This window comes from Rattus rattus, chromosome 3, assembly GCF_011064425.1.
Source record: "Rattus rattus isolate New Zealand chromosome 3, Rrattus_CSIRO_v1, whole genome shotgun sequence".
In the NCBI taxonomy this organism is placed as follows: Eukaryota; Metazoa; Chordata; class Mammalia; order Rodentia; family Muridae; genus Rattus; species Rattus rattus.
Genome location: NC_046156.1, coordinates 157427105 through 157443172, shown reverse-complemented (window position 1 = coordinate 157443172; position 16068 = coordinate 157427105). Strand labels below are relative to the sequence as shown.

General features: G+C 37.6%; 1 long non-coding RNA gene across 1 annotated transcript in view; it reads left to right on the top strand.

Moving 5' to 3' along the window:
* LOC116897080 overlaps positions 1-15681 on the top strand; it is a 38357-nt gene extending 22676 nt beyond the window's left edge. Inside the window, exons 3-4 of the long non-coding RNA XR_004387395.1 lie at positions 12428-12570; positions 15266-15681. This is a non-coding gene — a long non-coding RNA (uncharacterized LOC116897080). The remainder of the gene's footprint in view (positions 1-12427; positions 12571-15265) is intronic.
* The last annotated feature ends 387 nt before the right edge of the window (positions 15682-16068 follow it).

Here is a 16068-nt window from a genome sequence, read left to right as displayed (position 1 = left end):
TACACAGTACCGTAAGTCTGGCCAATAACCCATGTGTGGGGTATTCACAGACCACAGAACATACAACTACCATTCTGCCAAATGAAAAACAGCATCAAGCTAATCTCTAAATTATATCTACCCCATAGATTAGTGCATCTCTCAGATGTCATCAGAGAAGCTTCTTTGTACAGTGAACAGTGCTTTCTGCAGAAACAATTGATCAGTGTATAAAATCAAGTGGAATGCTTAGCTACAAATGAGACTTCTATGATACCTCTCAAAGCTCAGAGAACATCAAAGGAGGTAGGGTGGAAAGATTGGGGAGGACTAGAGCAAAATAGTGTCATTTGGACATGGCAGTACACAGCATGCATGAATTCACAGAACTGTGACTGCCCACATAAGACCTGTACAAGATCAAGTCAACCACCATTCCAGCGTGAAGAAGGAAAGTGTTTGTCAGCTTCCACCCCTAACTAAAGACCTATGGACAGTTTATGGCTTCTGGTGGAGGGAGTGTCAGTTTATTTTACGAGTGACCCTTGCTTGGTTTACTGCGGTCCAAAGAATAGCCTCATACTTAAGAGTGGATGGACAACACATATTGTTCTCAGTGGGTACAGAAAACAAAGATACAAAGTTGAGAGTTGGTAAGTGGGTATGGATGGATTTGAGAAGAGCTAAGGGGAGGAGTGGGCAGTGAATGTGATCAAATTACATTGTATATAATTTTTGAAGAATTGGCAAAACAATTAAATTAAAATAAATTTTAAAATAGAATGTTTTCTGGAAGGATTGACTAAGCGGCAAAGGTCTTCCCCTAGAGTGAGCGTCAGTTTCACTGATGACTGAGGGAAAAGTTCTTTTTTCCTTTTTGCCTTTGCTCCTGGAAGTGAGTGCATCTGCTCTGAGGCTGCCTCTGTTACCATCTGTTTTGACATTGGATTCAAGCTTCTTTGTGGACGGAAGACCAGTGGCTCTCCAGGAATCCTTCAGAACCAGATTGGGAATGTTGAGATATCCAGCCTCGGGGACCGAGCAGCTCGCGGGCTCAGATCAATGTCTGGTTTAGAGTTAGGGCACTGAGGCCTCTCTCTGCATAGATGGTCTTTGGTGATTTGTTCATGTTTAAGAGAATAACACAGTGCAATGTTAGCACTAAGGAAAAGTCAATCAGTTTGTGATATTGAGCACAGTATTTTTTGGCCACAACGACAATGTTTAAATATCTGCAAATGAGGACATGTCCATTAATATAATGGAGAAGGGAAACTGAGACTAGCAAACCCAGTGATTAGAACAGAATAAAGCATGCTTTGACATTTGAAGAATATTGAGCACAGCTACTTTGATGAGAACACCAGGGTTTAACATCAGGGTTTGAATGGCTGTCATCAGTAAGGAGTCTTCCTTTATTTGCATTGGTCTTACAGATACTTGAACTATCAATAGGAGAAATTGGAGTGCTTCTTCTTTTTAAATAAATCATGTCAGGAAGAATGCTATTCTTCTGTTTCTTCATTTAACTGGTGCTATTGGAGTTTCAACTATCTTAACTTATACAGATAAATAAATGGGGATCTTCTGGCAAGGTCCATTCACAATGCTATAGGTATTTATTAATTCAGGATGGTTTTACGATAGCATTCATTTTTCTTGGAAAATTAAAGATGTAAAAATTGGAAACTAAATATTACTGTTGCAAAAATACACCAATTAGCACAATAAGGATATATATGTAAAACATATGACTCACTTAAAGACATCTATGAACAGAAGACATACATAATCAGATCACAGTGGATAGTTGTACAGGGGCAGAACATAGGACTTGGACATAGAGTTTTAAAAAATAATATAAAGAGAGGAAAATTAAAAATAGTCTTTTGTGAGAATTTTAATCATTTTCCCTAAACTGAAAGATATAAGGAATATGAACTTTTCAACCAGAAGAAACTACATAAATAAAGGCTTAAAACTATCTACTTCTCATTCCCAAGGAATTCTGATTAAAAGGCAAATGCAATGTAATACACTCACTAATCCAGTGATGGATGCAAGCAGCACCTTCATGACTTCGATGTCACAGCAGGAAAGTGCCTAGTTAGGGAAGCTCTTGTCAGCAAATTCTTGTCAGCAAATTCTTTGGACCAATACCAGGTAACTAGGGAAGAGGGTGAGTAAGAGCAAAGATGGTCCTAGACAAAGAACACAGATGCATGGAGACACAGTGAGTGGGAGGGGAATGATTTGAAATCTTGCAAGCACACCAGAGATATTGTTTCCCATGTGTTTGTTCTTCCGTTATTTATCAGGCAACTTCTCTGAACCCAGGGCTTACAAGTACAAACTGAATTTCAGGACATTGGCACTTTGCCTGAGATCACAGAAATAGAACTGGCTAGATATAGTATTCAAGGCCAGACTTCACCAAGACCCTGCTCTTTGCCTTTCTTTTCTCCTTCCCTGAGTGCTGCTGAGGGGTTCTGAAGTTAGATAGAATACTGGACCAGATGGCATACATGTTTGGGGATTGTGTTCCCTGAATGACATCACCAGAGTACTTTGAACTTGCATATAATGCTTTGATGGGCTCTGATATTCTTTGGATGGCTCAGTCATGACACCTGTCTGCAGTTTAAAGACAGAGCAGTTGCTCTGATACGTTTCTGAAATGGCTGAGCACTGAATAAGCTTCAAACACACACAGGGAATGTTTTAAAGGCCCATTCCCGTAAATTCCAGGTTTAGGCGGGTGAAGGTCACTGGAAAGGACATGGACAAGGCTAAGTGAGCTTAATCTGAGTAATAGCTTAATCAGAACCACGTGCTCTAGTTGGGGGTAGTGAGTAGGCATAGGTTGAGCATAAACAGGAACAGAAAAAGTCTAATCCAAGGCAATAGGAATGAAAACATTGTTCCAAAATGATGTAAGTTATATGCAGTGAGAAACTACACTATAGATCATCTTGTCACCAAATGTAAGAGGACTCTTACTCGTGACGGTGTGTATTCAAATTAGTTTCTCCAAACTTTTCATTGGGTTTACAAGAACTAGGGATAAAAATTTTAATTCATTAATAGCTTGGATTCAATCATATTAATTCAAGTTCTTTTTTCTTCTAAAGACCTCTATTCGTGGAATGGTGTTCTCATTCTCTATATGGCTTTTAACCAGTGATCAAAAGACAGGGAGAGTCACAGATTATCAAATACAGAGTCTACATGTTTGTAACCTCTTTGTTTGCCTATTAGTTTAATTTAGACATGATAAAATCTTTGGGAGATAATTTATCATGCATTAAGATTGCCATGCTGCAGGCATGGATAAATATGGAAAAGGGTAGACTCTCTGATGAGATATCCTGAAATTAAGATGTCATCAAAGCTGAGCAGATTCCAGAATAAGGAAAAACAAGTTTTTAAAGATAGAGATATACTTTCTGTATCTCAGTATGAAAGGAGAAGTGAAAGGCAAGTGCCCTAAATCATAATTGTAAAGACTCCTGTCTGTAGAAGTACAATCAATCTTGCTGGTGGCTGCAGTGATCCTGCTCCAGAATGCAGATGAAACTCTGATCTCAGATTTTAATTGACCATTTGGAACTCTCAGGGAGGACCAGTGACACTGGGGTCTAAAATCCCTTATCAGCAATGATGCTATTTCTCAGCAAGGATGAGTGACTCCACCTGCAACTGAAGTCTAGTGTAACACTGCTACTTAATATCCAGTATCATGTCACCATCACTGGCGTTCTCTGACCACCTTGCCTTTGGAGATGAGAGCATGTTTTTATATAACATCATAATTGCTCCCGACAAAAGAAAAACTGGTGAAAGTGATTTAGATCTATCAGCAGATAAATGACAAATTAAAATTATCTCAAGTAAACATTGTAGGGAAACATATGTATATGTAATTTTACATCATTAGCTGACCTATGCACTGTTCATTGATTACGTGTTGACAAGTATTACTGGAAGGGAGGTCATTTGATAGAATGACACATTCCACCTGAACCAGCTGTGGCTTGGTCCATTGACAAAGATGGAAGATTCACTTTCCTTATCGGTAAAGCAATGGTTATGAAAAGCAACTGGCCAGAGTGCTTCTGAGGTTTAAGTAAGGTAATGCACTAACAAAATAACAGGCTGGGATCTGGAAGTCTCTTAGTCAACTATAGCTATGCTTATTTTTATTAATCTAATAAGTTAACATGGTTATAGACATAACTTTTGTCTATGAAGTTGTTTTGTGTAAAATGTTTATTTGGAAATGATATTTTTCTACATATAATTATAACTTTGAGACTAGAGTTAATTCATATAGAGTTCAAAGAATTATTAATTTCAAATTTGTGTTTTAGGGGTTTTCACACATTTTTTCTTCATATTCTACAAAAACCTTCTGAAATCTAACATAACACATATTAACAAGATATTGTGTACTTTTAATTTAACTATGTGAATTATAATTTTAACCACAACCATAATGCATGTAAAGAGCACTCTGTAGCACATTTAATTTCCTATTTTGTGTTTTTAGGCTGTGTGTTAGTGTGTATTTATGCACATTTTCATGCTCTTTCTTCCTTTTTTCCTTTCTTCCTTGTTTGTGAATTTTGCATTGTGTCTTATTGTTTCATTTTTACTTCCCTGTTTGTTTTTTTTTGAGAAAGGGAAAAGGTGTGGTGTTGGAAGGCTTGGAAGCTGCGTAGGTCTGGGACGATCAGATTATATTGTATGAGAAAAATCTTTATTTCCAATAAAAAGTGAATAAAAATTAAAAACTATCTTAATATAATCTAGAAGAATATAAACGCTGATTTCAAGAAATAAATTATCCAATTATAAAACATAAAGCAAATGTAAGACATTAATATGCAGCACTAAACAATCTCTTAGCACACAAAGCTATCCAGTCAACATAAGTGATACTTAGCATCCATTTAAATTGCAAAGTAAGACAGACAACTCATATAGAATACACTTGTAATTGTGAAGTATGAAAGACACAAGACGACATTTGTACAAATTTGGATGAGATTACTTCTTATGATATTGTAAGTTCTCTGTGAATTAATTCATAAGCATAATTTCAAATTTCAAAAAGATTGTGCACAGGAGAAAAGAGAATGATGAACCAGAGGCCTCCACAGAATGCTGAAAATGGAAGGTACTACAAATCTTTAGAAATTCTCTGAGGTTACCGTATGGTATTAGTATAGGCAAACCAGATCATGTGAAGAAATAGAACTTTCTGTCAAGAAATAGAGTCAAACACATTGGGAGACTTACTACTAATAACAGGGACACATTTTAAATTTATGAGAAAAGATGGACTTTAAATTGCCTGGAAGACAAAACCCACTAAAGAAAGGATATGGTCAGATCAGTATTTTCTCTCCTCACATTAAAAAAAAAAAGTACAATGGTTCAGATCTTTGGAAAGAAAAGATTGAAGAAAGGGAAAAAAGAGAGGGAGGGAAGGAGTAAGTGAGTGAGGAACAAAAAGAGGAAAGGAGGGGAGAGGAAAGGCAAGAAAGAAAGGGAGGGAGAGAAGAAGGGAGAAAGGGAGGGAGGTGGGATACTAGGATGAACGAATCTCTTTATGAGTCTTTGTCCACAGCAGCGAGCCTATACACAAGTGTAAGCCGTTTCCTCTCACCTGCAGTATTTTTTTCATTCTCTGTTACACCATAAAATAAGGGGGCTGATGGGACTGGTAGCCCATTCACATTCTAGCCAGTCAGCATCCCAAGCAGTAAGTAGACACTGAGGAGGTCACTACCATAGATGTTTTCTTGCTTGTGAACCAAAATGTTGAATCTACAGTATCCCTTTCTGTGCTCAAGAACAGAAGCAAGAGACCCAATTTTCATACACAAAATAGGGAGTAGAGAGAGTCACCAAAGGGGAATGCTTGAACCCAGTAAAGCCTTTGGATTTGCAACTGTTCAGCTCTGACTGGATGTCAGAGGTTGTAATAGTTGTCAATAAACTTTGCTTTTACTTTGCTATGAGATCGTTTCATGTCTTTTAATTCTTTAATTGATTGAGAAAAAGAACTCACCACCTAGCAGGAATCAAAAGGAAGAGAGGGTGGAAAGAAAGGAAGAAACAATCATTTTAAAAATGTATGGATTATTTTACTATGTAAACTTAGCAAAACTTCCCACTTCTTTCAAAATCAACAGGAAATGAAAGATTTAAAATTTGACTATGTAACAAGCTCTCCAAGATGGAGAATTAGCCTCTCCCAAGGATGAGCCTACTGTACTGCATAGTGACCCAATATAATGTGTTCAAGCTATAAAAATGGGCTCAGCAGGTTATATATATATATATACATATATATACATATATACATATATATACATATATATACATATATATATACATATATATACATATATACACACACATACACATTGTGTGTATATGTATATAATACATATTTGTGTCTCTATATATTCATATATGTATATATATTCACAGAAAAATATCAATTTGATAGTGAAGTTGGTAATGGAAGAGATAGGGAGAGAAGAGAAAAAGGAAAGTAATGCAATTATATTTTAATTAAAATATGTAGTTTTTAAAAGTTCTCAAAATAACAACACCTTAAGTGAAGTGTCTTTTAAAAATGTCAATTTGAAGAAAATATAGTGATTTGGATAGGAACGATAGGGCCAATTTTCATTTACTTTCTGTCTTGGCAGCCTTGTCATGGGTGTTTTATGAAACACATGGTGCATCATCTGAGGTCAGGTCAGTTACATAGCAGCATGGATTTCACTAGATGACTTTGCTTTCTGAAGGTACAAGAAGAGCTGCCAGTAAGGTCTCTAACAGGCAGTCTCAAGCTCATCTTGTGATTCTTTCTCATCTGCCAACTTTCTGAGAAACCATTGGTCAGTCTCCTCATTGAGATTCTCCTCAAAGAATCTTTCATGTTAAAAAAAGGAAGACACATGAATCTAGGAACTCAATTAATAAAGTAAACAAACATTTAAGTTATGAGACGATATATAATACATTACAACAACTTCATAGCACTTTTAGACATAAAATTAAATATAAATGTGATTTTATACTGTACTTTAGTGAGCACACATAAAAATGTATGTTCAAGTGAGCTTTATTCTTTGACTTTAAATTGAATTTATACTTCTCATGAAATGTAAGAGTGGTATTTTCTTGGCTGAAGAGTGCCTCAGGGGTAGAGCATTGTTTAGCATGCATTAGGTTGTGGGTTTGATCTACAGCATTACAAAACAAAAATTGAGACAAAACAAGGGACTAGGGAAGTGAGATGACTGACCAGAGAAGAGTGCTTGCTGCTTTTGCAGAGAATCTGAGTTCAGTTCCTGGCGCATATGTGAGGCATCTCATACTCCAGCTCCAAAAATTTGAAACTCTTCTCTGGCCTCCACAGGCATGTGCACATCTGTGAATATGTTCATGCAAACACAGATATACACATTTATAGAATTGAAGTATAGAATGTAAAATAATTGGAGGGGAAAACCCTCAAATAATTCTATTTTACATCAGAGAAAACCACATTTTCTCATTTACTATATTATAATCATGAAGATAGTATGGAAGTAATGTAATGTAACCTTGTGTTGATGAATAATAAAATTTGTATCTTTAGGTTGAATTCCTTAATCTCTCAGTTTCTTGTAGAATATTGAGATAGTTCCCTTTTAGTTTATTGGGAAGTAAAGTTGTAATGTTTTTCAGAATAAACTCATCTTGACACTGTATTTAATTTGGAACAAAAGCAACTATTGAAGAACTTTAAAAAATGATAGTTCATGTTCATATTCCTCATTTTTTTGATTGAATAAAACCTTCATTGTGCTCATTCTGGGTAGTTGCTAAAAGGGTTTTTGTATTTTTCTTGTTTTCAGAATACCCAGTTCCCACTGAGTGTTTTGTAGAAGAATAACAGAAGACAAAATGTATTAGTTGTTTGACCAGCTTTCTGTCATTATAGCAAAGTATAGAAACTTTCTTTTCTATTTTTTTATTAGATATTTTTATTTACGTTTCAAATGTTATCCCCTTTCCTGGTTTCCCATCCATAAACCCCCTATCCCATCCCTCCTCCCACTTCTGGCAGCCCATATACAAACACCAAACTCAGATACTATTGCAGATACCAAAAAGTGCTTTCTGACAGGAGCCTGTTACAACTGTCTCCTGAGAGGCTCTGCCAGAGCCTTATTGATACGGATGTTGATGCTAGCAGCCAAGCATTGGACTGAGCACAGGGACCACAATGAACCAGTTAGAGAAAGGACTGATGGAGCTGAAGGGGTTTGCACCCCATAGGAAGAACAGCAATATCAACCAACCATACCTGGCAGAGCTCTCAGGGACTAAACCACCAACCAAAGAGTATACCCTTGGCTCCAGCCACATATTTGGCAGAGGATGGCTTTTTCTCTTATCAATAGGATGAGAAGCCCTTGGTCCTGTGAAGGCTCAAATTCCCCAGTGTAGGGGAATGCCAGGGCAGTGAGGTAGGAGTGGATGGTTGGGAGGGGAAGCATCCTCCTATAAGCAGGGGGAGGGAGGATTAGAGAGGGATTTTCCAGAGGGGAAATTGGGAAAGGAGATAACATTTGAAATGTAAATACATAAAATATCCAATAAAGAAAGAATGCCACTGCTATCAGTATCCTAGGGATTAGAGGAATCAAACTTAAGAAAATGAGGAGGAAGAGGAAGAGGGAGAAGAAGAAGGAGGAGAAGGAGAAAGAGAAAGAGGAGGAACGGAGAAGAGGAGGAAGAAGACGATGAGGAAGAGGAAGAGGAGAAAGAATGAAGAGGAGGAAGAGAAAGAAGAGGAGGAAAAGGAAAAAGGGAAAAGAATAACAAGAATGACAAGAAAAGAAGGAAAAGGAAGAGTCTGAAGCAGGAGGAGAAGGAAGAAAAAGGAAAAGAAGAAGGGGAAAAAGAGGAAGAAGCAGAAGCAGAAGCAGAAGCTTTCTACCTTGGAAAGATTTCAGAAACACTATAGCTATGATCCAGAGCTTATTCACGTCGTTAAACAATGGCACTGAGAGAATAAAAAGGATGGGGTGAGAACATGTCAACATAGAAGGTTGTCCATCAATGACCAGCAGAGCTTGCTCTTCTTTCTGCCTGGTATAATAGAAGCTTAGTGTAAGAAAATGTCTTTTCAGATCCCTTTGTAATTAGCTATTGAAGGATTATCAGAATAGATACTTTGTATAAGCATTATAATAACACAGGAATTATGCCACTCTATACCATTATAGAGTACTATGCAAGAAAATAGATTTCTGTGTGGTGCTAATAGTTTTGAATGTTATATGTAACATTCAAATGTAACAACCATGGGATTTGTGGATATATTAGCCTAATTTGTATATTAGAAGTTTTAAACAGAAATACTTGCTAATTCTAAATGTTATGCACTGAATTAATGTGTATTTTGACTTCAAAGGGGATGAACTTTTATTAATGATAATTGTGATTTATTAGGAAAAGAAAATATAAAAACATAAACAACTAAACATGAGCAATGTAAATCAATTTAATATAGTTTGTTTACTTATTAATCAAACTTTAAAAGTTCTGGTAACACTCCAGGCTTAACCTTAGATACATACTAGCCTGGCTTAAAAAAATTCCAAAAAAGAATTCAACACCCCTTCATGACAAAAGTCCCAGAAAGATCAGGAATTCAAGGTCCATATCTAAATATAGTAAAAGCAATATACAGCAAACCAGTAGCTAACATCAAACTAAATGGAGAGAAACTGGAAGCAATTCCACTAAAACCAGGGACTAGACAAGGCTGCCCACTCTCTCCCTACTTATTCAATATAGTACTCGAAGTCCTTGCCAGAGCAATCAGACAGTGAAGGGATACAAATTGTAAGGGAAGAAATCAAAATATCACTATTTGCAGATGATATGATAGTGTACTTAAGTGACTGGAAAAGTTCCACCAGAGAACTACCTAACCTGATAAACAAGTTCAGCAAAGTGTCAGGGTATAAAATTAACTCAAAAAATCAGTAGCCTTCCTCTACAAAAAGGATAAACAAGCTGAGAAAAAAATTAGGGAAATGACACCCTTCACAGTAGTCCTAAATAATACAAAATATCTTGGTGTGACTTTAACCAAGCAAGTGAAAGATCTGTATGACAAGAACTTCAAGTCGCTGAAGAAAGAAATTGAGAAATATCCAGAAGATGGAAAGATCTTCCATGCTCATGGATTGGCAGGATTAATATAGTAAAAATGGCCATTTTGCCAAAAGCAATCTACAGATTCAATGCAATCCCCATCAAAATTCCTACTCAATTCTTTATAGAGATAGAAAGAGCAATTTGTAAATTCATTTGGAATAACAAAAATCCCAGGATAGTGAAAACTATGCTCAACAATAAAAGGACTTCTTCGGGAATCACCATCCCTGACTTCACGCGGTATTACAGAGCAATAGTCATAAAAACTGTATGGTATTGGTACAGAGACAGGCAGGTAGATCAGTGGAACAGAATTGAAGACCCGGAAATGAACCCACACACCTACAGTCACTTGATCTTTGACAAAGGAGGTAAAACCACCCAATGGAAGAAGGATAGCATTTACAACAAATGGTGCTGGTCAACTGGAGGTCAGCATGTAGAAGAATGCAAATTTTAATTCATTCTTATCATCACGTACAAAGTTTAAGTCCAAGTGGATCAAGGACCTCCACATCAAATAAGATACACTCAAACTAATAGAAGAAAAAGTGGAGAAGAGTCTCGAACACATGGGCACTGGGGAAAATTTCCTGAACAAAACTCCAATGGCTCATGCTCTAAGATCAAGACTCTACAAATGGGACCTCATAAAACTGCAAAGCTTTTGTAAAGCAAAAGACACTGTCATTAGGACAAAACAGTAACCAACATATTGGGAAAAGATCTTTACCAATCCTAATCTGATAGAGGGCTAATATCCAAAATGTACAAAGAACTCAAGAAGTTAGACCCCAGAGAGCCAAATAACCCTATTAAAACATGGGGTAGAGAGCTAAACAAAACATTCTCAGCTGAGGATTATCGAATGGCCAAAAAGCACCTAAAGAAATGTTCAACATCCTTAGTTAACAGGGAAATGCAAATCAAAACAACCCTAAGATTCCACCTCACACCAGTCAGAATGACTAAGATCAAAAACTCTTGTGACAGCAGATGCTGGCGAGGATGTGGAGAAAGAGGAACACTCCTGCATTGTTGGTGGGATTGCAAACTGTTACAACCACACTGGAAATCAGTCTGGGGGTTCCTCAGAACATTGGACATTGAACTGCCTGAGGATCCAGCTATACCTCTCTTGGGAATATACCCAAAAGATGCTCCAACATACAACAAAGTCACATGGTCCATTATGTTCATAGCAGTCTTACTTAAAATAGCCAGAAGCTGGAAAGAACCCAGATGCCCTTCAACAGAGGAATGGGTTTAAAAAATGTGGTACATCTACACAATGGAGTACTACTGAGCTATCAAAAACAATGACTTCCCAAAATTCATAGGCAAATGGAATGAACTAGAAAATATCATCCTGAGTGAGGTTACTCAATCACAGAAAAACACATTTGGTAGGAACTCATTTAGCCCAAAAGCTCAGATTCCCCACGATGCAATCCACAGACCACAGGAAGCTCAAGAAGAAGGATGACCAAAATGTGGATGTTCCCACTCTTTCTTAAAAGGGGAAAAATATCCATAGGAGGGGATATGGAAGCAAAGTTTAGAACAGCGAGTCAAGGCGTGGCCACTCAGAGCCTGATCCACATGTGGCCCATTTATATACAGCTGCCAAATCTAGGTAAGATTGACGAAACTAGAAAATGCATTTTGAAAGGGACTGGATATAGATCTCTCCTGAGAGACACATCCAGAGCATGTCCAATACAGAGGTTAATGTTAGCAGCAAACCACCGAACTGAGAATAGGGCCCCCTTGGGGGGAATTAGAGGAAGTATTGAAAGACTTGAAGGAGCTTGCAACCCCATAAAAATAACAATGCCAACCAACCAGAGCTTCCAGGGACTAAACCACTACTGCATATGTAGCAGAGAATAAATAGCCTTGTTGGGGCACCAGTGAAGGGGAAACCCTTGATTGTACCAAGGTTAGACCCCCAGTGCAGTGAAATATGGGGGTGGGACAATAAGGGGGATGTATAGGGAGAATACCTGTATAGGGGAGGCAGGGGGAGGGGAGGAATGAGGGCTTATGGACAGGAAACCAGGAAGGGGAATTACGTTTGAAATGTAAATAAAGAAATATATCTAATAAAAAATTTTAAAAGCATGATAATCTATCATGAGAGTGCCAAGAAATTTGCTGATATGACAGAATTTTCAATTTTAATTTTTACTTTCATTTTTGCAACAAGAGGGAGTCTAGGATCAATGGTGGTGTTTCTGGACTGTGAGCGAATGAGCACATGAAAATATGGAATCTTATAAGGTTGGATGAAACTGCCAAGACAGAAGACATTGAAGAGCATTCTGGCTACAGAGACAGGATATCTTGTGTGTAAGCAATAGATACCAATGCCAGGTGACTTGAGTGGAAAAAGTGATTATTTTAAAAGCTATTATGTCACTTACTGTTGCAGTAATGCTCAAAGTACCAGGAATTACCAGAAATTCCTTTTTCCAGAAAGGAAATAGTGAAGGAAAAGCAGAAAGGAGAAGATGAAGCAAGGTGAGAATATCTGATAGCCTTATTAGTGCTTTCGAGATATAGATATATAAATTTGTGCCTACGGAATGAAGATGGATTTGAAGCTGACCAGTAAACAATTTAGGCAAAGGGTAGTTCAGAGTATGTTCTGAGGAGTCAGAGCTAGGTACAAGTATCTTCCTTGAAGCTTTGAGAAGAAAATGCTTAACAGAGATTTGAGTGAACCAGAAGAGCAGGTGAGTGGATGGAAACCAAAGGGTAAGAGTGGTAGAGAAAGTGGGAAAGAAGTCAAGATTGCACAGAAAGCAGCTGGAACTCAGCCAGAACAAAGCTGGGCACTTACTGGGTTATGCAATGACTAGATATTTGCTGACCTTAGAGAACACAGAGTCAGGGGTGCAAAAGTCAGTGTGTAGAAGAGTAAACCACAAGGGAGCAACTTAAGTTAGTAGAATTGACCCATGTTTCTGGGGGAGAAGTTACAGAGAAAGAGGAAATCTCAAGGTAGTTTCAATTTGTATCTCTCAGATGGCTAGGTATTTTGAGCACTTTCAAAAGCATGTATTGGCTTTTTCTGTTTCTTTTGACAACTATCTGTTCAGTTTATTAGCTCATTTATTGATTGGAAAGTTCTATGACTTAGTGAATATGTGACAAAAGATGAATGAATCATTATTCATTGCTCAGAGAGATGTAAACAGATGTGAGACACCAGTATAAAAATTGGTAAGGAGAGTCTTTGAAAATTAAAAATAAAAGTACCATATAACCCTGCTTTACCATTCCTTGATATGTAGTCAAAGCTTCTAAGTCTTTCCTTGAAGATACTTGCATATCTATATTCATTGCTATTCTCTTCACAAAAGCTATGAAGTAATTAGCCTGGTTATCTACTCAGAAATACAAATATTTCCTGCTTTCACTCATATGTGAAATATATATATATATATGTGTGTGTGTGTCTATGTTTGTGATATATGTATAAACTAAAAGAGAGATCATGAAAAGGAAAAAATAGATTTTAAGGAAAAGACGGTTTGGGAGAGAGAATATAAGAATATATGTGTCATGAAAGTTGAACAGTGGCTACTGAGGGAAGGAAGGAAACCACAAGGAGGAGAAGGAGGAGAAGGAGGAGAGTCAATTAAAAAAAGTGTGTATAAAAATGCTACAATAACATCCATGAGGTTGCCTGTGGATTGATAGTTAAGAAGCAAAAAATATTTAAGGGAAAAGGAAGGAGAGAGAAGAAAGGAGTTGAGGAAAGTGAGAACAGTGTAACAGAAAGATTTTTGTGTTGGATTTTTCTTTGTTTACCTGCTGAGAAGAAATAGGTGAAGGGGGATTTTTTTTTTTTATTAACTTGAGTATTTCTTATATACATTTTGAGTGTTATTCCCTTTCCTGGTTTCCGGCAAACATCCCCCTCCCCCTCCCCTTCTTTATGGGTGTTCCCCTCCCCATCCTCCCCCATTGCCACCCTCCCCCCAACAATCTAGTTCACTGGGGGTTCAGTCTTAGCAGGACCCAGGGCTTCCCCTTCCACTGGTGCTCTTACTAGGATATTCATTGCTACCTATGAGGTCAGAGTCCAGGGTCAGTCCATGTATAGTCTTTAGGTAGTGGCTTAGTCCCTGGAAGCTCTGGTTGCTTGGCATTGTTGTACATATGGGGTCTCGAGCCCCTTCAAGCTCTTCCAGTTCTTTCTCTGATTCCTTCAACGGGGGTCCTATTCTCAGTTCAGTGGTTTGCTGCTGGCATTCGCCTCTGTATTTGCTGTATTCTGGCTGTGTCTCTCAGGAGCGATCTACACTTCTGCACTTCTTTGCTTCATCCATCTTATCTAGTTTGGTGGCTATATATGTATGGGCCACATGTGGGGCAGGCTCTGAATGGGTGTTCCTTCTGTGTCTGTTTTAATCTTTGCCTCTCTATTCCCTGCCAAGGGTATTCTTGTTCCCCTTTTAAAGAAGGAGTGAAGCATTCACATTTTGATCATCTGTCTTGAGTTTCATTTGTTCTATGCATCTAGGGTAATTCAAGCATTTGGGCTAATAGCCACTTATCAATGAGTGCATGCCATGTGTGTTTTTCTGTGATTGGGTTACCTCACTCAGGATGATATTTTCCAGTTCCAACCATTTGCCTATGAATTTCATAAAGGCATTGTTTTTGATAGCTGAGTAATATTCCATTGTGTAGATATACCACATTTTCTGTATCCATTCCTCTGTTGAAGGGCATCTGGGTTCTTTCCAGCTTCTGGCTATTATAAATAAGGCTGCGATGAACATAGTGGAGCTCGTGTCTTTGTAATATGTTGGGGCATCTTTTGGGTATATGCCCAAGAGAGGTATAGCTGGATCCTCAGGCAGTTCAATGTCCAATTTTCTGAGGAAACTCCAGACTGATTTCCAGAATGGTTGTTCCAGTCTGCAATCCCACCAACAATGGAGGAGTGTTCTTCTTTCTCTGCATGTGAAGGGGGATTGCTAAAGAAAAGCTGTATATTGTGCTTGTTAAACATTTTTCTCTCTGCTTTCAGGATAAAAGAAGACACTGCAAGAAGAAAGTAACTGAATGAGGTGTCAAATAATTGAAATGCTTCAAGCCTGTCAACTGCTTTTCCTTGGGACAGCAGATGAGGGTGGTGAAGTTACTGGAATAAGGAAAAGACTGTGAGAAACAAGGTGAAGAAGTAAGAAAGGCAGTAGTGGAAGATTTCTGTAGACTAAGAAGAACTGAATTATTCCCCCTTTACAAATACTTTATTGACCAATCATTATGCATATCTGTAGAGAAAGAACTGAATTTTATCTTTCATTAAAGAAACAGGGATGTTTAGAAATATAAACTTTTGATCTCAACCAACTGGAAGAGACTTTGGCCATTTCTATGAACACTAAAGATACTCTGATTATGGGCTTGGGGAGTTAGCTCAGTGGTTGAGCGGTTGCCTAGCAAGCACCAGGCTCTGGGTTCGGTCCTCAGCTCTGGAAAAAAATGTAAACAAATAAAATAACCAATAAAAATATATAAAATATAAAGTTGACCATTCGTGTAAACATTTAAAAAAAGATACTTTGATCATATGACCCAGATAATCATATTTTATATTTAACAAAATGATTTGAAAACTACATTTCCACTAAAATTATGGACTTTGGAGTTTATGTATATGGTTTTTTGTTTTAATCCCAGGTGTGAGAATATGGGGCTGCTTCAAAGCAGCTGACTATGATTTACCTCATGCTCTAGCAGAGGAACAGCTTCACCAGTAGGAAATAGTTTCTGCAGTTGTGTGACATTTAGAATTCTGGGAATATTTTTAGAAGATATATAAATGCT